At 38.9% G+C, this 23,350-nt stretch overlaps 1 long non-coding RNA gene across 2 annotated transcripts in view; it reads right to left on the bottom strand.

Moving 5' to 3' along the window:
- Nucleotides 1-1,826: 1,826 nt before the first annotated feature.
- Nucleotides 1,827-23,350, bottom strand: part of LOC144368175 (uncharacterized) — a 114,355-nt gene continuing 92,831 nt past the window's right edge. For both annotated transcript variants that reach the window (XR_013427949.1, XR_013427950.1), the window contains 3 exons: nucleotides 7,271-7,361; nucleotides 2,872-3,053; nucleotides 1,827-2,349 (listed from right to left, as the gene is read on the bottom strand). This is a non-coding gene — a long non-coding RNA (uncharacterized LOC144368175). The remainder of the gene's footprint in view (nucleotides 2,350-2,871; nucleotides 3,054-7,270; nucleotides 7,362-23,350) is intronic.

Genomic DNA, 23,350 nt, shown 5'->3' with positions numbered 1-23,350 from the left:
GGGCAAATGAATAGAACAAACACTTTTTAAAAGAAAGAGTACAGATGGTAAAAAAAATCTAAATGTTCAACATCTTTAGCCATCAAGGAAATGCAAATCAAAACTACCTTGAGATTCAATCTCACCCCCTCCCCTTAGAATGATAATCATCAAGAATACAAAAAGCAATAATTGTGGACAAAAGGAACCCTTATACACTGTTGGTGGGAATACAAACTAGTATAGCCACTGTGGAAATCAAAAGTTTCTCAAGCCAGGGCCTGTATCCTAATGATTTGGGAGGCAGAGGAAGGAGAATCACAAGTTTGAGACCAGCCTCAGCAATTTAGCAAGGCTCTAAGCAACTTAGCAAAACTCTATCTTGAAATTAAAAAAAAAAAAAAGCATTGGGTGTGTAGCTTAGTGGTAAAGTGCTCCTGGGTTCAAGCCCCAATACCTCCCACAAAAATACCTCTCAGAATTCTAAAAATAGAATTACCACAAAATCCAGCTGTACCACTCTTTGATAATATACCAGGAAGAATTAAAATCAGCATACTACAGAGAAAACTGCATACCTGTTTCTATCAAGCACAATTCACAATAGCAAAGTTACAGAATCAGTCTTATTGCCCATCGACTGATAAACTGATAAAGAAAGTGTGGCATATAAACACAATAGAATATTATTCAGCCATACAGGAGAACAAAGAGGGCATGGTGGCACACACCTGTAATCCCTGCTGCTCAGGAGGCTGAGGCAGAAAGACCACAAGTTCAAAGCTAGCCTCAGCAACTTAGCAAGATCCTGTCTCTAAGTATATATATTTAGAGGGGCTGGGGATGTAGCTCAGTGGTTAAGCACACATGTATTCAATTCCTTGTGCAAAAAGAAAGAGAGAGAGAAAGAAAGAAAAAAGAAAAAATCATGTCACTTGTTGGAAAATGGAGAGAACTTGGAGAGCATTATGTTATGCAAAATATGCCAGACTCAGAAAGACAAGTATCAACTGCTTTTATTCACATGTGGAATCTAGGGGGGAAAAAATGATGATATGCAAGCAGAAGGGAGACTACTAGAGGACAGGAGGGGAGAGAGGAGGGAGGTGAGGTGATAAGAGGGAAGAGAGGTGATAAGTGAGGGGGTATGGAAATGATTGAAGTATACTACGTGTATGTATGAGTACATGATAACAAAACCCAGTGCTCTGTATACCTGATATGCACTAATAAGAAAAGAGTGTTAGGTTGCCGTGGCTGTCCTGTAAACTAGGCTGGGGGAAATTCTTCTAAAGGTATAATGTTTAAACTTCCGTTGGGAAATTTGATTTCAATTGGCATCTAGTTAAGATGGAAGCTCTCTTCTCCTTAGAATATATTTAATAACTCAATAATAATTATCATAAACACATCACACATTTTTCCATAATGGGAATCACACACAGAAAAGATCCATTAAAATTTTCATATTTTTTTAATTTAATCAGTGTTACTATTAAAATTTGAAAATAAAGGGTCTAACAACAAAGAAGTGAGAAATCATATGCTTGTCATTTATAGTTATCAATTGATGCTTTGTTTTGTTATCTATAAATTTATAGATTCTTGTTTCTTCTCTTCTTCTTTGTCCTTATAACTAAACTTAGTGGGACTGCAAGGCCAAGAAAAATGAACACAAACCCCATGTGTAAAAAGAAATTCCCACTGATTTCTTAACATCATAATTATTTTTATTTTAGTCAAATAGATATAATTTTTAAAATGAAATATTTTTCTGTGAAACAATAACTTAAACAATAATTCCCTTCTTTTTATTCCTCGGTGGTAACTGCTTTCCCCTCTTTCCGTTTTCGTTTGAGTATTTGTCTCTTTGTTTTTAATAATTTTCATATGTAGACACTGCATTGTTTCAATTTTAGAGACTACGTATGAATTCTCTCTTTTGAATATTAGGATTTAGCTCTCTTAGACACACTACTGCTCCCATCTATACAGTCTCCCACCCTCTAATTATAGGCTATATATCAATTTTTGTTATTATGACCATGTCGATCTTGTGACTTAGTCATGTAGGTAACTATATTTACTTTCACATGCATTTTTTTATTGTCTTTTTCTTTCTTGGCTCTTTCCTACATACTATGACCAGTTCTTCCACACACCTCTCCAGGCATTATAAATACATGAGAAACGTATCCAATCCATGGCTGTCTACTTGAGTCCTCTGTCCTCCTCCTCAGTTCTAACTGTTGCTTGGTTGTCATCTGAGGGTTCCCTTCACTTCTCTCCGGGTTGGAGTCTCATATCCTGGCTCTCCTTCCTTCTTTGTTTATGCTTTCCCAGTGACAGAACACAGCTTCCAGAAGTTTCCTGGTTAGGGGAATATAGGGAGGAAAAAAAATCCTTGAGAGGTTGGACGTATACAAATGACTTGATCCTGTCTTCCCTCCTTATTCAGAGTTTGGCTTGGTATAGAATCCTAGGCTGAAAGTCATTTTCCTTCAGGATCTGAAAGGCATTGTTTCACTGTCTTCCTGCCTGCAGTGTTGCTGATAAGAAAGAACTGGGACTCCATTCTGATTCCCTGACCTTGGTGTGTCAGCTGCAATTGCTTTTTTCATTCCTCCCCTCCTGCCCTCCTTATAATATAGAATTTACACTCCCCCATCAAGGCCTGGGTCTGGATAGCCTCTACTTGAACTGGTGAACCTTGATCATCAGAATGAGGTGCAAAGGATGTTGAATAATTTCCGGGATAGGTCATGAAAAGTCAAAAGGCGCTTTTTTTTTTTTGCCTTTAGAGTTGGACATGGTGATTATCTTAGCCCACTTCTGCTAGAACAGAATGCCCTCGATTGGGTAATTTGTAAACCACAGATATTTATTGCTTACCTTCCAGAGGTCAGGAAGTCCATGATCAAGGCACCAGCAGATTCATTGTTTCATGGAAGCTGAGCTCTGCTTCCAAGATGGCGCCCTGATGTGGCATCCTCACATGGTGAAAGGGGCAGGCAACCATCTGACGTGTCCTCACATGGCAGAAGAGATGGAAAGGTCGGGAAACTCTGATGCCTCTTTTAAAATATATATATTTTTTATTTGTTCTAATTAGTTAGTTATACCTGACAGCAGATTGTGTTTTAACACATTGTACATAAATGGAGTATAACTCCTCATTCATCGGGTTGTACATGATGTAGAGTTACACAGGTCGTGTAATCATATATACACATAGGGTCATAATGTCCTATTCATTCTACTATCATTCCTTCCCCTGTGCCCCCTCCCTTCACTCTCCTCTGTTTAGTCCAAAATACCACTATTCTTCCCTTGCCCCTTATTGTAAATTAGTATCCACGTGTTAGAGAACACATTCGGCCTTTGGTTCTTTGGGATTGGCTTATTTCACTTAGCATGATATTCTCCAGTTCCATCCATTTACCAGCAAATGCCATAATTCCATTCTTCTTTAAGACTCACTAATATTCCATTGTGTATATATACCACAGTTTCTTTATCCATTCATCCGATGCCTCTTTTATAAGGACATCGATCCCATTCATGTGGATGGAGACCTCATAGTTCAATCACTTCTTTCTTTCCTTTTTTTTTTACATTGGTGGTCCCAGATACGTTTTGACTGGCCCCACTTCTTATCTGTATCACCTTAGAGTTTAATTCCAACATAAGAAGTCTGGACACAGCCCTGCCTTCACACCATAGCAACGAGGTGGACACAGATGAAATGAGGAGAAATAGAGATAGGAAGGCCCAGGATGCCACAACTATTTTCAGACCCAGCTGTTCAAGTCCCCAGCTTATACCACCTGATTGGAACCTCTTGACTCAACTAGAATCACCCAGCAGAGCCGCTCCTGGGTTCCTGTCTCTCAGGAACCCTGAGAGATGAGTACAATGCCGTTTGAAGGCACTAAATTCAGGGGAAATTTATTGTTACCGAGGCACAATGAAGCACATAGTTCATCGCTCCCTCCCCAACCTCCAACAAAGCTTCTGGAATCTTCTCTTTGCTTTGAGCGTTCTGGAAGTTCACAAGGACCTGCACTGGTATGGCTCTTTGGCTCTTTTTCTCATACTTTTTCCAACGTACCTAGTGAATGCTTCAACTTATAAAGTTACTTCCTTCAGTTAAGAATTTTTTAAATTAATTGTTCCTGTGTTAATTTTTCTTTCTATTTTCTTTATTTTTTTGCCAAAAATTCAAATTGTTTTGATGATTGAACTCTGGAGGCCACCACATGGGTCTCCTCACAATCTGTGTGGGACATTTTTCACTTTACCTCATCAGTCTTATTCACTCACTCAGTGAATGCTTCTTAAGAATTGTCTCTGTGAGCCAGGTGTGGTGGCACATACCTGTCATCTCAGAGGCTTGGGAGGCTGAGGCAGGAGGATCGAGAGTTCAAAACCAGCCTCAGCAACTTAAGGAGGTCTTAAGCAACTTAGTGGAGGCCCTGTCTCTAAATAAAATATAAAAAGGGCTGGGAATATGGCTCGGTGGTTAAGTGCCCCTGGGTTCAATCCTCAGTACAAAAAAACAAACAAACAAAAAAAAAAAACCTACTCTGTGCTTGGATGAGGTAAGAAAAATAAGGTGACAAAGATTTTAGTTTCTTACTAACATATATTTAATTTCAAGAGTTCAGTTTATTTTCTGAATGTTCTGTTTACTTTTTTTCCCTTAAAGTTTTTTCACCCTGCATTATCTTGTTTTCCTCCACATTCCTTTTTGTTTGTTTCTTTCAGTCTCTGTTTCATGTTTGCAACTTCACTGACATCATTGGCTGTCATTTGTTCAGATTTTAGATACACACATGATTCTTTTTTTCCCCTTTGGTATGGGGGATTGAACCCAGGGGCACTTAATCACTGAGCCACATTCCCATCCACTCTTATTTTTATCTTGAGATAGGGTCTTGCTAAGTTGCTGAGGCTGGCTTTGAACTTGCGATCTTCCTGCCTGGGCATCCTGAGCAGGGGTGGGGGAGGGTGGGAAGATTATAGGTGTGCACCGCCAACATGCTGGGTTTAGATACCCAGGTGAAAGACTATAGGAATGCCGCTCACCTGGGCAGTGCCTATTAACTGGTGGACATCACTGTTGTCCAGAGGGTGAAAAAAAAAAAAATCTTGCTCTCTCCTTTCGAGAAGAGGTAAAGCTGGTTGCAACATTCTGGGAGAAGAGTGAGAAAATGGGGCTGGACTCTCTCTCCATCTGGTTCCTGTTGACCGTGGCATTCCTCAGTCAACCTCACTCAGGTCACCGACTCTACCTGGTCTTCTGCCCTGGTCCAGGAGAGAGAGTCCACCTGGCTCTGCGGGTTGGGTGAGGGTCTTGGTGGGATAGAATGAGGGGATAGAAGACGTCTAACTGCTTCTTAAGCAGACTCCCTATTTTTCATGTTCTCAAGCTCACTTTCAGAGAGGCTGCACCCTGGTTTCTGGGTCTCTCTGGCCTTCTGTCAGGTAACTCAACCTCTAGGCCTTTTCCATGGCAGCGTGAGTTTTCAGATTTCTCAGTGGTTTGAAGGAAATTACATTCGCCTATTTGCCTTTTAGCTTCCAAAATTATGCTACTGTCATCACTTGTTTTTTCCTCTATATTATTTATGAAAAAAAAGAAAAACCCTTTTTTGTGACATCAGTGAAGTGTTTGCTGGCAGTAGGGGAAGTGAAAGTGTTCATTTCACCATCCGAGAAGAGGTCATTTCTATTTTCTCTTAAGCCCAGGCAGTTCTCCTGGCCTTGCCCTTTCTACAGACACAAATAACTCCCTACCCATGTAGCCCAGGGCCCTGTGACCTCTCATTCAAGGGAGCTTACTGTCATGCTTGACATCCCCTTGTGCAAACTCTTCTGAAGCACTGCTCTCTCTGATCCTTTCTGACTCAGACTGCTCTTCCCCAGGACTCTTAGATTGTTTTCCTCTATTGTCTTTAATATCCTAACTCCAAGAACAGAGAGAACAGTCATATAACCTGGATTGTGTGCTGAGCCCTGGGATTAAACACTTGGTGTCTGATAAATTTATCCTTCAAACAATTTTTGAGATACGTTTTATTAAGTAACCCATTTAACAGATGAAAAAGTGAGGCACAGAAAACTTGAGTCACTTACTTTTGATCTTTATAATTTCATAATTGAGCATGGTGGCACATACCTGCCATACCAGAGACTGCTGAGGCTGAGGCAGGAGGATGGCAAGTTCAAGGCTGGCCTCAGCAATTTAGTGAGATCCTATCTCAAAGTAAAAAATAAAAGGATTGGGAATGTGGCTTAGTGGTAAAGTGCCCTGGGATCAACCTCCCAGTACCCATTAAAATAAGATTTTTTTTTTTTTTTTTTTTTTTTTTTGTGTGTGTGTGTGTGTGTGTGTGCTGGAGATTGAACCCAGGGCCTTGTGCATGCAAAGCAGGCAGGCAAGCACTCTACCAACTCAGCTATATCCCCAGCCCTAAAATAAGATTTTTTACTACTGGATATATTGCTTCTCCAAATGCTGCACCCTTGATCTCCCCTCTCATCTCTTTACACTTTTCCTGGATTTTCTTGTCTGCTTCCAGGGCTTCATCTATCCCTTGTGCGCAGACAATTTTGAATGGGACATCTTCAGTCCTACTTGTCTCCTGAGCTCTAAACTTAATTTCCAAAATATCTACTGGAAACCTCCATTTGCATGTCCCCTAAGCACTTTGGATCTAAAGATCCAAGGCCCAATCATGTCATTTTCTCTATTCTCTCTTCTTAAAACAGCTCAGCCTGCTCTTTGTTTTATGGATCAGTCAGCATAGTCACCAAACACCTCACCAGAAAAGCTAGAGCAGCCAGTCTCTTCTGACTGTTCCCTCTCTCACCCTATGTGAAGGGATCTTCTGAAGAGGGGTCCGAATGCATTTCCTCATTGCCTTCCTTTGTTAGGTCCTTATTCTCTCTTAGTAACAACTTCCCCCAAAATGTTCTCAGCTCTATTCCTCTTCAGCAACATCAGAGCTGCTTTTCTGAACACCTGCTTAGGATCTGTCCCTTTCTGCCTACTTAGAGTCGACAAGTAGTCTTCCTGGGAGAGAAGGGTCCCTCCCATTGCAAAAAGATAGCAGGGTCTCTTAAATATCTCATGTGTGTGTTTACAGATCGATAAATATGTACTAGGAGAAACTAAAAGCTGTAATGTCCCAAATTATTGGTGATCTGGTGAAACTAAGCTAAGGGAAATTTGAAATTATAGTGATAACAATGAATATGCATTCAACAATCATGTATTGATCACCACCTGCTATGAGCCAGCAGGCACTCTTCCAGGAACTGGGGCTGCAGTCTTGCAAAAGAGAGATGAGGTCCCTGATACCATGGAATTTATTTTCCTGTAAAAAAGACAAATAATAAAGAAATAAACACACAAATGCATAAGAACATACCAGATGATGATAAGTACAATACTGAGAATCAACATAGAATGTTTTAAGCTGGGCATGGTAGCACATGCCTATAATCAAGCTACTCAGGAGGTGAGATAGGAAGATTGCAAGTTTGAGGCCAGGCTTGACAGACTTTTTTTTTTTTTTTTTTTTTTGAGACCCTGTCTCAAAATTTAAAAAATATACAGTGCTGGGGGGTATAGTTCAGTGGTAAATTACCTCTGGATTTGATCCCTGGTACCACAAACAAAGAAAAATGTTTAGCCCTGAGTTTTTCCCCTGGGTGATTCAGACCTAGGTGATCAGGATTGGCCTGAGTGGATGTCATCAGGTGCTAGTGTACTATGAGACTCAGGGCTCCCTGGCACAGCATCAGGAAGGCCTGAGAAGAACTCTTTCATTTCCTGCGAGGCAACGGACCTCATGCCTGGAGCCTGGAAGTAGCCAGCCTGGGGCCTGTCCCAGAAACTTATTCAAGTGGCCTAAGGCAAGTCTTCTCACTCCCTGGGCCTTTAACCTCTGGCCCATGCCTAGCACATGCTCACTTGCTTCTGTGAGTCCTGCTTCCCTCAAAGAAATCTTCTGCTACCGCATCCTCTCGATCTATATCTCCCCTCTCCCCCAAGTTAGGATGGCTCCAACTGCATGGGAGTAAAGAGGCCTGCTTGGTTCTCTATTCTGTCCACCATGAAGCCTGGCCTGGCTAATGGTGGGGTGAGCTCCAGGCAGCCAGAGCATGGGTAGCAGGTGAGATCCCTAGGAAAACACATGGCTGCCGGGCCTCTCGATGCCTCAGGCTTGAGGGCCAACAGAACCCCAGGGGATCAGCCCTAACAGTCAGTAAAAACACTTCGTAAATAATCTCTGCCTAATTGTGGGATGATGCTTCTGTAAACCTACATTTGTAAAACCTAAGTGTTTTTTGGTGCTTGGCATTGAACTTAGGCTCTTAAGCATGTCTTTCATATATATATATATATATGGAAGGGAGATGATATATATATGAATTATGAACATATATATGAAGTTGATATATATATATATATATATATATATATATATATATATATATATAGAGAGAGAGAGAGAGAGAGAGAGAGAGAGAGAGAGAGAGGAAAGGAGGAGGAGGGAGGAAAAAAGAAAGTTAGAAACATAGAAAAAAAAGAAGGAGGAGTACCTAATAGGTATTTGTTATTCTATAATGCTGATTTATTTGTTTACTATCTAATTCCCTGCCAGAATGTAAGTCCTACTGATATCTTGTCTATTTTTTTACTACTGTATATTATATATTAGAACATAGGACAATGACTGGCAAATAAAAGATACTCAATAAATATTGATTAACTAGTTAATTAATTAACTACTCAAATGGCTCTCAGCGTTATCCTGAATTATGTCAAACAGAGTGGGTCGTTTGAAAGCAGCTAAGTTATAAGAGTAGCCTTTCAATTTTAATTGAATTGAAAATTATAGGTTGAGTTTAAAATTGTTGTATTTGTGTATGATTCACTCTGCTGTAGCTAATCACTTTGATCTCTCATGGTCTTATTATTTTAATTACCCTGAAGGATGCATCCTTATCTTTCTGGGTCTCTCTAAATTTTCATCTATATATTTTTAAGTCAGACCACCTTCTCTATAGCCTTCCATTCTGAGAAAAAAAAATTGTCTAGCAAGTTTTGTAAGATGAAGTAGCAGATTTTTTTTAATTGTCACCCCAAAATTATTTATGGAGTATCCTGTAGTGTTCTGATACGTGCATACATTTGTAATATCCTAATCAACTGAAATGTTTCAGTTGTCTCCTCCAACATTGGTCATTTTTCTGTGGAGAAAACATTTAAAATCCTTTCCCTTAACCTTTTTGAAATATTCAACACATTATTATCTGTAGCCACCCTATTGTTCAATACCACGGCAGAGGTTCTTAATCCTGTCTAACTGCATCTTGATATCTGTTGACCCATCTCTTTCCATCCTTCCCTCCGGACTCCTCTCTCCAGCCTCTAGTAAACACTGCTCTACTCTCAACTTCTATGAGAACCACATAGAAATGAGATATTGTGGCATTTCTTTTTCTTTGCCTAGCTTTTTCACTTAGTGTCTTTCAGTTCCATTAATGTTGTCACAAATGACAAGATTTCATCCTTTATGTGGCTGAATAGTATTCCATTATATTTATTCCAAATTTTCCTCATCCATTCATCAGTTGGCGGATTCTTAGGCTGATTCATTCCATCCCTTGGCTATTGTGAATAGTGCTGCTAGAAACCTGGCATATCTTGATAAATGTCTCTTCAATATACTGATTTCATCTGCTTTGAATACATACCCAGAAGTAGAATTGCTGTGTAATATGGTAGTTCTGGTTTTATTTATTTATTTATTTATTGAGAAACTACCTTATTGTTTTCCAAATGGCTGCACTACTTGACATTCCTACCAACAGCAGGCAAACATTTTCTTTTCTTCACATCCTCATCAGCTCTTGGAGTGAGGTAGAATAGTACCTCAATTTTCATTCCCTGATATTTAGTGATATTGAGATTTTTTTTTTTCATTTACCAGTTGGTTATTTGTAGGTCTTTTTTTTTTTTCCTTTGAGAAATGTCCATCTAGGTCTATTACTGTGTTTAAATCAGGTTTTTGTATTTTTGTCATTTTTTTAGTTCCTTACATATTCTGGGCTTTAATCTCTTGACACATGTATAGTTGCAAATATTTTCTCCCAGTCTTTAGCTGCCTCTTTATTCTGTTGATTGTTTCTTTTGCTGTGCAGAAGCTTTTTAGTTTGTGATCACAGTTGCCTCTTTTTGTTTTTGTTGCCTGGGTTTTACGTGTCTTGTCCAAAAAAATCCTTGCCTTTTCCAATGTCCTCTAGCACTTCCCCTTATGTATTATTCTAATAGTTTCATAGTTTCTGATCTTTCATTTAAGTCTTTAATCCATTTTGAGTTGATTTTTGTATATGCTGAGAGGTAGGGATCTAGTTTCATTCTTCTGCATGTGGTTGTCCAGTTTCCCAATCCCATTTATTAAAAACACTGTCCTGTCCCCATTGCATGTAACACAAATTCTATTTGCATAATTATAAATATTATGGTCCTTGAAATTTTAATTGTTAATTTTGACATTATAAGATCACATTAAAATTTAGTACCTAGAAACAGCCAAATTAAATCAATAAGATATCTAAATTAGAAAGTATTAAGAAGTGAATTCAACCTAGTTTTCTTATTTGTTTAAAATTTTTTTTACTAATGTGTTAGTATTTCAGCAAAGTTATCACAATGGGTTTAAAAGGCAGATAGACACATTATAACAGTCTATGAAGTAACAAAGGAATTTTATGCAATTAAAATATCACACAGTCATATGAGACTTATTGAATACCACATCCAGAAGAGAAATTCCATCTGTTAGCTTAAATCCAGTATTAGCACCTATAATACCTCTGAAAGTAAAACTTTGAACTGCTTCATTCTCTCCTAATATATTTTCTTAACTTTCTCGAAATACAGTGCTCTCAAACTCATAAAAGAATGAAGGGCATAAGAAACCCAAACACTAGCGATATACAGACAAAAGAGAAGCCAGAAAAATTGACTCAGACTTGAGACTCTGAAGTCACTTAACTTATTTGAATCAATCATAAAATTTTTGTGCACTGAATACTGAATATGAGGAATCATAAGGTTGCCCATAGGATTAAAAATTAGCAATGTGCAGTATTATTCCCATATGTTTTCTCATGAGTTATATTTATAACAACTGTAATTAAAATATTTAATCTACTTGCTCATTACACATTCAGGGATATAACAGGGACATATATGTTTGATGACTCAGCATCAGCTTTATAGTACTTACTTATTTGTGTAATAAACAAGCAAAACATACTATAACTTTCCAATATTCAAGGTAATACAATAATACCTAAATGTCTCCAAAGGAAGTTACTGGAAATTTCATTAAATATTTCTTTAATTAGGTATACCTGCTATAATAAAACAACATTATACATTTATATATTTTTCTCAGTGAGCTTTATTTTGAGGAACTGAACAGCAGAAATCAATCATAAGATTTAAATTATGGCAAATCTGGTAGCTCTTTGAAAACTGAGAAATGCATTAGCATAACCACAGACATAATCTACCTCTCACCTGGAGAAAATCCATTTAATAATTTCAGGGAATTAGATTGAACATTGGCTAAGATACGACCCTTTGAAGTTTAAAGCCACCTGGAAATTGGCACAAGGAATAAGGAGAATTAATGGTACTGTTGACAGGTAAGAAATAAAATTTGCACTGGGTTGACCAAATGCATATTTTATTAAACCCCCTTGAATAATTAAAAAAAAGGTGAAATGCTTCCCATTGTGTTTTCTCAGAAACGAATCAAAAGATTAGAGTCCTCCACAACTTGGAGACACAAAGTGGATGCTAAGTGACTAGAGGTCACTCCGTGCTGTGGCTCTGACAGCAGATACAAAGGAATGATGTTCTGGAGAGGAGGTAGGGACACTCTGTGATCAGCCAGTGGGTAGATGAGGGTCCCAGCTGGAGGTGAGGTCTTTAATTCTTTGGTTTATCTTCCACTGCTCTTGCCTGATGGTAATTTCAGTCACTTAAAGTCCTGCATCAATAGGGTTGTTCAGGAGGGTCCTTGGGAAGTGTATATCTTCTCATTCTGTTTTTTGGGAGGATTTTTTGTTTGTTTTTGTGGTACTGGGGATTGAACTCAGGACCTTGTGCATGCAAGGCAAACATTCTACCGACTGAGCCATATCCCTAGCCCTCATTCTGTTCTTGAACATATTTGGAAACTTTCTTCAGAACCTTCTCATGAGGAGTTTCCACACACAAGAATATGGTATGTGCTATTAAATGAGCCAAACAGCCTTCAAGATATCAATGACCAGCAAGCTTCTTTGCTTCTTACACAGGTTATTCACAGGTTGAACTGTTTCTTCAAACTGCTGCCTATCAATCAGGTTCTCCAGTTGCACAGGGAACTTGATCCGGAGCTGGCAATGTGTGCTACTGCTATAGTCTTGTTTTAGTTCTTTTTTTTTTTTTTTTTTTTTTTTTTTTTTTTTTTGCTGCTGTGACTAAAAGACCTGACAAGAACAATTTTAGAGGAGGAAAAGTTTATTTGGGGGTTCATGGTTCCAGAGGTCTCAGTCCATAGGCAGCCAGCTCCATCATAAAGGAAGAGGTGGAGGGAAGTGGCTCACATGATTGATCAGAAAGCAGGGAGAGAGACTTCACTCAGCAGGTACAAAATATAGACACCAAAGCCACATCCCCAGTGACCCACCTCCTCCAGCAGTACCCCACCCACCTTCAGTTACCACTCAGTTAATCCCACCAGGGGACTAATTCACTGATTTAGTTAAAGCTCTCATGACCTAATCATTTCTCCTCTAAACCTTCTTGCATTGTCTCACACATGAGCTTTTGGGGTCATCTCACATCCAAACCATTACAAGTCTCCTTGAATAAATACCTTTCCAGAACCAGCTCCTGGCGCAGCCTCCTGTCAGGCCAGGACTGGCCCCCATGGCCTCTTCTGCCCCGCGGCTGTGGTTGATCTGCTTCCGCAGTCACTTAAATTCTCCAACCTAATTTTTTTAAAGATATCCCAGATTACAAGAAATGAGGAATGTTTAGGGATGTAGCTCAGCAGTAGAATTTGTCTGGCATTTGCAGGGCCCAGGGTTCTAGCCTCAGCAACAACAAAATAAAACAAAACAAAAACAAACAAACCAAAAAAGAAGAAAGGGAGTAACCAAGCATTATGCAGGAGATGGCCTTTGAAAGGACTGGGTCAAAATCAGCTCTCCTACATGTGAAATAAACAAATGCTTCTCAAGTGCTTAAGGATCTTAATGTCTTTTAAGTATCCTTTAAGTATTGTTTAGACTCCACCAACCTAGTAAACTTGGCCCCCAGTTCATCCTGATTCTTGTGTATTTTATTGTTTGAAATTCTTTATCTTTTTCTGCAGCAAGAGAGGTATCAGTCATCAAAAAAAAAAGTAAAAGGATAAACAGATAATGAAATTGGTATATATGCCCCTAATTCAGCCATGGATTTCCACTAAAGTGGATTGCTTAAAAGCTGAGAAAGTTTGGAAGGTAATTTTGTTCCTGGTGCCCTGCTTATCTGAAATACAAACTTTTGTTTTAAGTATTCAAAGGAATATCATTGAAGATTGGCTATTTAAATACTCTCAAAAATAATTGTGTACCAATCCCTCAACTCCAGGACTTTGCATTTGTTCTTTCTCAACATCTAGAATGTTCTTATTATTCCTTAGTTCACAGCCTCACTTCTTTCACATTTGAGATCAAATCTGTCTCCTCAGAGAGACCAGACCTGACCCCTAGCTAAAAATGCACACCCCTTCTATACTCCCTCTCCTTGGACATGCTTTGTTTTTCTTTAGAGCACTTAAATTATTACCCAGTGCTTGATTTGCGTGTCTTCTCCCACCAGAGAACAAATTTTAGAGGACAATTATCTTGATGGTGGTCCAGAAGAGTTCCTAGGACAATAGTTACTCAAATATTTGTTGATTGAATCAAAATCACAAAAATACTCATGACTTTTCTTTCTTCCTAAATACAAAATGAGCTTTTTTAAAATTTAGAAAGTGAAAGTTCCCATATTAAAAAAAAAAGAAAAGAAGAAGAACTCTCAGTAAAGTCCAAGAAGAAAGTATCAAAACCTTTAAATCTCTAAGGTAAATTAATTTCTACCTAACACTGACACAATATCACCCATGGAAGAGGGGCATCTGCTTAATTACCATTGAATTACTAAACTCAGTCAATTCTGGAAAGAAATCAGTCACACTTGTTGTTTACCATTCCATAGAGAAAACAACTGGTTGCTTGGTTACATTTTCCACCACTGATTGGCTTCAGGTAAGTCAATGCTGAATGTCTCCTGGGAAAACCCAGTGGCTCAAAGTTGGCTTTCTTCTTAGCGCTTTCATTTCCCCCTCACATTTTATTTTTCTGTTCTTCAGTGTTATAACTTTTATGATACTAAGAAAGATTTATTGATGTATTAATTAAGCACACAAATATTAGCATTTATGCATAAATCCTAGTAGTAAGGATTTAACATCCTTGTCCTTAACATGCTCCCAGTGTGGTAGGGACAGCTGAGAAATACACCAATGTGTGCCCTCTGGCGTAGTGCTGGTGCTGTCAGCCTGTGGCTCAGGTTCCTGGCTGAGCTGGCACTCTTGGGTCCCAGGTTCTGAGAATGCTCCTTTCTGCAGAGACTGTGGAGACAGAACATGGTGCCTGAGCCTGAGCCTTCCGAAACTCGACTTCAAAATTGTCAAAACCTTAGTGGGGATAGACATGGAGGTAGAACAACTCATTTCAAAACTGCAAGCAGTTTTCTGGAAAGTCTGACACTTGAATACATCTCTGAGTCAGATAATTCTATTCTTTTTGAAAAGTCATCTAAATGGATTTTCAGTTATGCAAATGAAATAGTAAAACTCCAAATCAAAAAAGATCATTTTTGAGAAGTATGCAGCTTCAAGAAGTCAATGGCAGCAGGGTGTGGTGACACATACCTATAATCCCAGCAACTTGGAAGGCGGAGGCAGGAGGATAGCGAGTTCAAAGCAAGTCTCAGCAACTTAGTGAGGCCCTAAGTAACTCAGTGAGACCCCGTCTCTAAATAAAATACAAAAAAAGGGCTGGGGATGGGGGTCAGTGATTAAGCGCCCCTGAATTCACTCTCTAGTACCAAGAAAGAAAGAAAGGAAGGAAGGAAGGAAGGAAGGAAGGAAGGAAGGAAGGAAGGAAGGAAGGAAGGAAGGAAGGAAGGAAGGAAGGAAGGAAGGAAACGAAGTTGTCATAAATGGTTTTCTCCAACTCTGACAAATGAAGTAACTGATATCTTCACCTGAATATCTCACACAGCTCATAGTCAACATAACTACTTTGGAACTCATGATATCCCCTTCTATAAACCTCTGTGCTTTGTAGCCACCTGCTGTTCCCTCCTATCTTCCAGTTCTCCTTAAATCGTGTCGTTAGTCACCCTGGGTCACCCTTGACTGTCCTTTTCCTGTACCAGAAGATCCAATCCCTCAGCAAGTTCTGTGTTAGTTCTATCACAAAAACATCTGTCCACATGCCACCCTGGATCGAGACCATAATCACTTCTCACTGATGTATTCCAGTGATTCCCCCATCTCTCACATCCATTCTGCTCCTCTCTAGTCCATTCTCCACTCAGGAACCAGAAAAAGCTCCCTCCTCCTCTTTAACTATTCTATTTTATAAACTAAGAACTTTTTAAAAAAACCCACATTTTCTGTGCTTTAGTGTTGAGTTAAATGGGTTTCATGATACTAAGAAAATTTTTTAGGTATTACTAAATACACAAATATTCAGGACTTCATAAATGCTAATAGTAAGGAACTAATTTCCTTCTCCTTGACATGCTCCCCGTGTGGAAGGATAGCTGAGAAACACACAGATGTGTGTCCGCCAGCAAAATGGAGGTGCCATCGTCAGTCTGAGGCTCAAGTCCCCAGTTGAGCTAATACTCTTGGGTCCCAGATTCTGAGAGTGCTCCTTTCTGAGAGACTGCTGGAAGCAGAACATCACATCTGAGCCATGTTCATTTTATAAATTAAGACATCCTAAAGAATAGTTTTAGGTACCTAGTAAAATTGAGCAATAAGTACACAGAGTTCTCATATACACCTTCTACCCCACATACGCACAGTCCCTCTGTCGTCAACACCAACCACCAGTGGTTCATTTGTTACAATCGATGAGCCTACACTGACAGACATTATCACCTGAAGTCTGCAATGAACACCAGGACTCACTCCTTGGTGCTATGTATTCTATGGATTCTGACAAACATATAATGGCATGTATTATGTAGGTTTATATAGAATAGCTTCACTGCTTTAGAAATCCTCTGGGCTCTGCCTATTTATCCCTCCCTGCCCCTCTAACTCTTAAGAACCACAGATCATTTTATAATCTTCATGGTTTCCCCTTTTCCACAGCATCATATAATAGAATCAAATGGTATGTAGCTTTTTTTTTTCAGATTTCACATACTATTTTCACATAGTAATGTGCATTTAGAGTTACTCCATGACTCTTCATGGATTTACTGTCCATTTATTTTTAGCAGTGAATAATATTCCATTCTCTGGTCATATCACAGTTTACTCATTCATTCTTCTTTTGAAGGACATCTCGGTTAAAAAGATGCTACAAACATCCTTTTGCAGGTTTTTGTGTGGACAGGTCTTCAGTTCACTTTGGGAAATTCCAAGGAGCATGACTGCTTGATCATACAGAAAAAGTATATTTAATATTGTAAGAAACTAACAAACTGTCTTCCAAAGTGGCTGTATCATTATGCACTCCCACCAGAAAAGAGTAAGTGTTCCTGTTCCTTTGCAACCTTGCTGGCACTGGGTGTTCTAGATTTTGGCCATTGTGGTAGGTATGTAGTGACGGCTCCTTGTTGTTTTAGCTTGCTCATCCCTGGTGACTTACAATGTTGAATGTCTTTTAATATGCTCATTTGCCACCTGTAGGTCTTCTTTGATGATGAGTCTGTAAGGGTATTTTGCCCATTTTTAAATCTCTTTGTTTAATTTTTATTGTTGAGTTTTAAAAATTCTTTGTATATTTGGGATAACAATCCTTTATGTGTCTCCTGCAGATAGTAGGAGAAAACATTTGCTCACATTTTTATTCTCTTGACATTGTCTTTCACAGAGCAGAATTTTTTAATTTTAATGAGACTCAGCTTATCAACTTTTAGTGCATTATAGTTATACATAATAGTGGGATTCATTGTGACATATTCATAATGCATTTAACATAGCTTTCTCCTTTTGAGTGTCCAGTACTATCTCCTTCTCTGCCCTCCTCCCTCCCCCTGATTCCTTACTCTATCCCCTAATCTATTTATGGATTTTGCCTTTGGTGCCATATATAAAAAGCAACTGTCATAACTAAGGTCACTTGGATTTTCTCCTACATTATGTTTCAGGCGTTCTATATTTTTGTGTTTAATATTTAAACCTATGATCCAGTGTGAGGTAACTTTCGTGAAAGGCATAAGCCCTGTGTCTAAATTCTTTATTTTATTTATTTACTTATTTTTGCATATGCATGTCTGATTATTATATCCCCATTTGGTAAGAAGACAGTCTTTGCTCCATCAGATAAAATTTGCTCCTGCTTGTTTGTTCATTTGTTTATTTATTGCCATGCTGGTGATTAAATCCAGGGCTTCCCACATGGTAGGCAAGCATTCTACCACTGCATCACATCCCAGTCCCTGGCCTTTGGTCCTTTGTGCAAGATCAATTGAATACATTTGTATGGGTCCATTGCTGGGTTCTCTGTCCAGTTCCATTGATCTGTTTGTCTATTTTTTTCCCCAATATTACTGTCTCGATTACTTTCTATCTAAAGTAAGTCTTGAAGTTGTGTAGTCTCAATCCTCCGACAGAGGAAACTTTTACTTTCTAAATTTTTGTTAACATATTTTTTGCAGTACTAGAGATTGAACCCAGAGCCACACACATTAAGCACGTGTTCTGCCACTGAGCTACATCCCTGACCCTTTTATAAAAAAGAATTATTTTGAGACAGAGCCTTACTTAGTTGCCAAGGTCAGTCTTGAATCTTTAATCCTCCTGGGTCAGACTTCCAAGTCTCTGCGATAACAGATGTGTGCCACCGTGCCCACCCATAAAGAGCTTTCAAATAATAAGTTTGTATTTCAAAAACACAAATCCTTTAGAGGCTTTTTCTTGTCCTAAGAATAAAGCCCATCACATTTAGCAAGGCCTCCAAGACACTCAGCGGACCTCTCCTTTTCTGTCTCTGGCTCCTCCACCTCAGCATTTTTTGACCTATTCAGAGGGACTTCTATTGCTTCTCTAAACACCCATGCTCTGTGCACCTCAGGCCTTCACACATGCTGTTTTGTTGCAGGGAATATTCTTGCCAACCTTGTTCTCCCCTTCCCTCCCTCCACTTCCCACCACTCTCCTCACGCCAGGTTAACTCCTTTCTTATCCTTTGGGTGTTCCCTTGATCCCGACTGCTCAGGAGCACCTTCAATGACTCTCCTGACCTGGCCAAGTCCCCCAGGTCACATGCTGCATTTCATCTGCATCCTCTTTTGTGCTTATCTAATCTCAGTTCATTCTTTCTGTAGGTATTCTGTATACAGATGCCATTACTAGATCAAAATCTCTAGGAGGCGCAGGGACATTGTCTCCCTGGCACACGGCATCCATAAATACCCTTTGAAGGAGAGAGTGATTGAAACCTGTAGCCCGCAGCTACACAATCACATACATATTTGAACAATTTAAGTGTGTTCCAAACTAGACCTTTACTAGTCTTGTCAATACTAGCCTTCTTTGACAAGGTAGGATTCACATATAAAGAGTCTTTTATATATTCCACTAGGAATTAGGTAACACAAAAAAGACATTTTACTATGGTTTTCTTGCTTATAAAATAACTACAGTTGCAATGAAGAGACAACATCTCTTTACTTCTCTGAAGTAGGTGTTCTGCAGAGAATATTATCACCAATAATAATTCTGTCATTAGACATTTTGGAAGACCCAGAAAAAAACTGATGAGGAATCTACCAGCCTGCCCTTTGCTAAGGCCCTATAGAGCACGTTGTAGTCCCTGCTTCGGGGGTATTTGTACCTAGAGAGACAGTAAAGAAAACAGTGGAGAGTGATTTTCTTGGTTCTAGCTTGGCTTTCTCCTCTGATACCATTTGTATTTTTGGTAGATAATTCTCCACAAGTCAATTAATTGGGGGAATGAGGGTACCACTGGCTCTAACTTTTATTACAGATTAAACTTAATTTGGTATAGAAAATGCAGTTTTAAAGGAAATTTTAAATTTTATTCAATACTATAAATAACTTTTTGATCTATGAACTTGAAAAGGTAAAGACTTAGCCAGAACCTGCTTTGGAACTTTCCCAGGAATGAAATAAATTCCACTGAGCCTCAAACCTTGTGAGAATTCTGCAAGTACTAAGAATATGATCCAAAAAAACAAATTCTTTCTTTCTTTCTTTCTTTCTCTCTCTCTCTCTCTCTCTCTCTCTCTCTCTCTCTCTCTCTCTCTCTCTCTCTCTCTCTCTCTCTCTTTCTTTCTTTTTTCTTTGTTATTGGGAACTGAACCCAGGGTGCTACCACTGGGCTACATCTCCTGGTGTTTTTGTTTTTTGTTTTGAGACAGAGTTTTGTAAGTTGTCCACTCTGGCCTCAAACTTGTCATCTTCCTGCCTCAGCCTCCCAAATTGCTGGGATTACAAGCATACACCACGGTGCTTACCAATATATATGGTATTGAAACCAGAGGGGCTTTACTACTGAGTCACATTCATAGCCCCTCCCCCCACCCCTTTTGAGACAGGGTCTCACTAAGTTGCTTAAGGCCTCACTAAGTTATTGAGGCAGGCCTCAAACTTGTGATCCTCCTGCCTCAACCTGTTGAGTCACTGGGATTACAGTGTATTTCAAAGTTATCCTTAATAAGAAAACACCATGCTAATGTTTCAACTTAGAAACATTCCAAATAACTTCTAATTATTTTTCTATAATTTGGGGGCAAAAATGAATTGGTTTTATTAAAATAGTTCATTTGTTCATTCATTTATTCATTCATCAAATATTTATTTAAAACCAAAAAGATACCAGCCCCACTTCAAAGTATATCAGTGAGCAAAACACAGAAAGATCTCGGACCTTGTGGGAAATTTATTTTAGTAGGAGAGACATCCAATTAACCATGAATACAAAAAAAAAGGCAAATTATGCCACATTAATCCACTTGAAATATTTATTGAGCACATTCTAGAAGCCCAGAGTAAACAAAACAGGAAAAATTTCTACTCTTGTGCAGTCTAATTTCTAGCAGAAGATGGAAAATGAACATAATAAATTAGTATATTATATCACATGTTAGAAGTAGTTAAAACTAACCAGTCTAAATCTGAAAGAAGAGGGAATGGTTGAAATATATTTTCTTTCTTTTCAAAAGTCCCAAAGGTTTTCATACTCAGAAAACAAAAATGACACACTTTTTAAAGAAACTTTCTGTAAAAAAACATGACCATTCATATAAAATGTCTTTTAGAAAAAAATTGCAGCCTGGTACTGTAGTGCATGCCTGCAATCCCAGCAGCTCCAGAGGCTGAGACAGGAGGATCATGAGTTCAAAGCCAGCCTCAGCAAAAGCAAGGTGCTAAGCAACTCAGTGAGACCCTGTCTCTAAATAAAATAAAAATAGGGGTGGGGATATGGCTTAGTGGTCCAGTGCCCCTGAGTTCAATCCCTGGTACCAAAAATAAAATAAAATAAAATAAAATTGCAAGTATATTCACTAGATTATGGATCAATTTGTCCCAAAAGTATCTATCAAGTGCCTTTTAGGCACAGAAGTGATGGCAGCAAATAATGATAACACAATTCCTTCTCCTGTGGGCAAATATTTTCTCTTTGCCTAAGAATTTCCTGACGAAGAAACAGATCTGAAAAAGCATGAATCATCTGCATAGCACATTTACCCTTAAGTTAAGGCCTTCTTTTTGAAGACTGCTTTGTTGTTGTTTTTGCTGCTGCTGCTTTTTTTGCTACAAGCAAAACTTATTAAACTCAGGGGCTCTTAGCCACATCCCCAGCCCTTTTAAAAAATCTTTTGTTTTGAGACAGGGTCTTCCTGAGTTGCTTGGGGGCCTCACTAAGTTGTTGAGGCTAGCTTTGAACTTGTGATCCTCCTGTTGCAGCCTCCTGAGCCACTGGGATTACAGGTGTGCACCACCATGCCTGGATTGAAGACTGATTTTTGTGTTTGTTTTGTCATCTTCAAGTTTTCTGAAATACAAAAATTATTTATAAGTGGCAGAGCGGAGAAAGGGTACCAGTCTTCACTGCTATCGATACAATTTCATTTTCACTGAAGGAAGGAAAACTTGCTTGTAGCTGTGTACCCCTGGCCACTCCTTATCCAAATGTGTTAACTGAGCCATGGAGGAAGGTGTCAGGGAAAGCATCTCCAGCTGCTGCACACTCCTCAGAGCAATCTGGGGGAAGAGAATGTAGTTTTAACAAGAATTCTTAAGAGCCACTTCCATGGAGTCTTTTCAACCCTAGGTTCATGTAATATTCTTCAATGTTCCAATGTACAACTTGTGGAAGTTATTTTAAGGAAGAATGTGCCATATCTAATGTCTTAATGTCATAAAATGCTCCAAAGAATTTTGTGGTGGAATATTCTTTTTGCCAGCCTCAACAACTTAGTGAAACTCTTCCCATTTCTTAGAAACTCTTCCCATTTCTCCAGGTCCTAGCCTCTCACTCTTCCTTTGGCAAAGCATTCCTCTCCATCCACATGCTAGGACTGCCAATCAGGTATAACCAAGTTCTTTGGCCAAGCGGTGTGCCTGGGACCTGAGCCAGACCGGGCTGATTCTCCTGGGATTTGAATCTTTAGCAGGGTGACTCAAGGTGAAAACATACTTGCAGCCAAGATTTTCTCATGGCAGAACCCTGAAGAGATCTTCCATTAGTTCCTGCCTTATAAATCCCCAAGTTTAATTGAGCTATCCCATATATCCTTCCAATAAAATGTCCTGTTATTTGCTTGAATGGTTTCTGTTGCTTGCATCCAAAGAATCCTAATATATATCTACCCATAGATAGGTTGAAATATATATTTAAACAATTATTCAACATATATGTGTGTGTGTGTATATATATGTTGGAAATAGCAAAAATGATTGTTTATTTTCTTTCTCTCTTTTTAAAAGCCATCTGGATAAAAGCCATCTGGAAGTTCACTCCTCAGCATACAAAAATATAGTTTAAATGTGTATGCCATATTCTTCTTAATGTATCGATAAAACGTTTATAAAATCAATTACTTTTGAGAAGCAATTATAAGTAGATCAAGACTTTTTTATGAAAAACTGCTAATGTCCAAATCAGTTTTACAATGAATACCAACTCCTACCTCCAAAATGAGTTACTAAGAGCAGAAACAAAGTGAATCACTGTAATAGCCGTGTGTGTAGGAGCAACTGTCATAGTCTTTTCACTAAAAAGTGCCATGTGTATAAATAGGTGCATACACATCCATTTAGATCTGTACCAAACCAACATCTCCTTACTTAGAGGTAACTTCTAACTGGAAAGCTCAATTTTAATTGGAAACTCTTCTGATAACCATTTAGTTTTCTGGCCATTTTCTAATTAAGAGAGAGGAAGAAAACCTTTATTCAACATCACCTTGATCACTGGATTCTGATTTTTTATTTCTGAACTGACAAAAAACATTTAGATATAAGCAAGAAGGTTTTATAAACTTCAAAAATATAGTATTGATGGTGAAAATATATATGCGTGTGCCTAAATAATATAGATAATTATAATTCGATGACCTGTATTTTTATAGAAAGCTCTCTGTGGCTTTGAAACCCTTTTCCATACTGCACTAATCAGTTTTGAACAAGAAACAAAACTTAACTCAGAGGGTTGGATGAAGAGACTTCAGGGAAGGGGCTACTTATGGAGACTGTGGGAAGGTCAAAGAGCAAACAAAGGATGTTTTTTGAGTGACAGGGACAAGAGGTGGAAACAGTGTTGCTCAGAACCAAAGAAGAAGCCAGCGCCAAGGAAGAGCGGCCACCCAGCTGCTGCCAAGGACATGGTGCAAATGCAGGGATAGAGGGCAGAATTATTCCACTGTCTCTCTCCCCAGCCTCTGATCCACGCTAAGCCAAGCAGAGGCCAGATGGCAAAGGAGTCCTGGCAAGGCAGCTATTAGGAAGCCGCTGATTCTTAGTGGGTAGAGAGGTCCGTGTGTGGA

The sequence above is a fragment of the Ictidomys tridecemlineatus genome, chromosome 11 (assembly GCF_052094955.1).
Source record: "Ictidomys tridecemlineatus isolate mIctTri1 chromosome 11, mIctTri1.hap1, whole genome shotgun sequence".
NCBI classification, from domain to species: domain Eukaryota; kingdom Metazoa; phylum Chordata; class Mammalia; order Rodentia; family Sciuridae; genus Ictidomys; species Ictidomys tridecemlineatus.
Note: the sequence above shows the minus strand (reverse complement) of the source record. Positions and strands in the feature narration are given on the sequence as shown.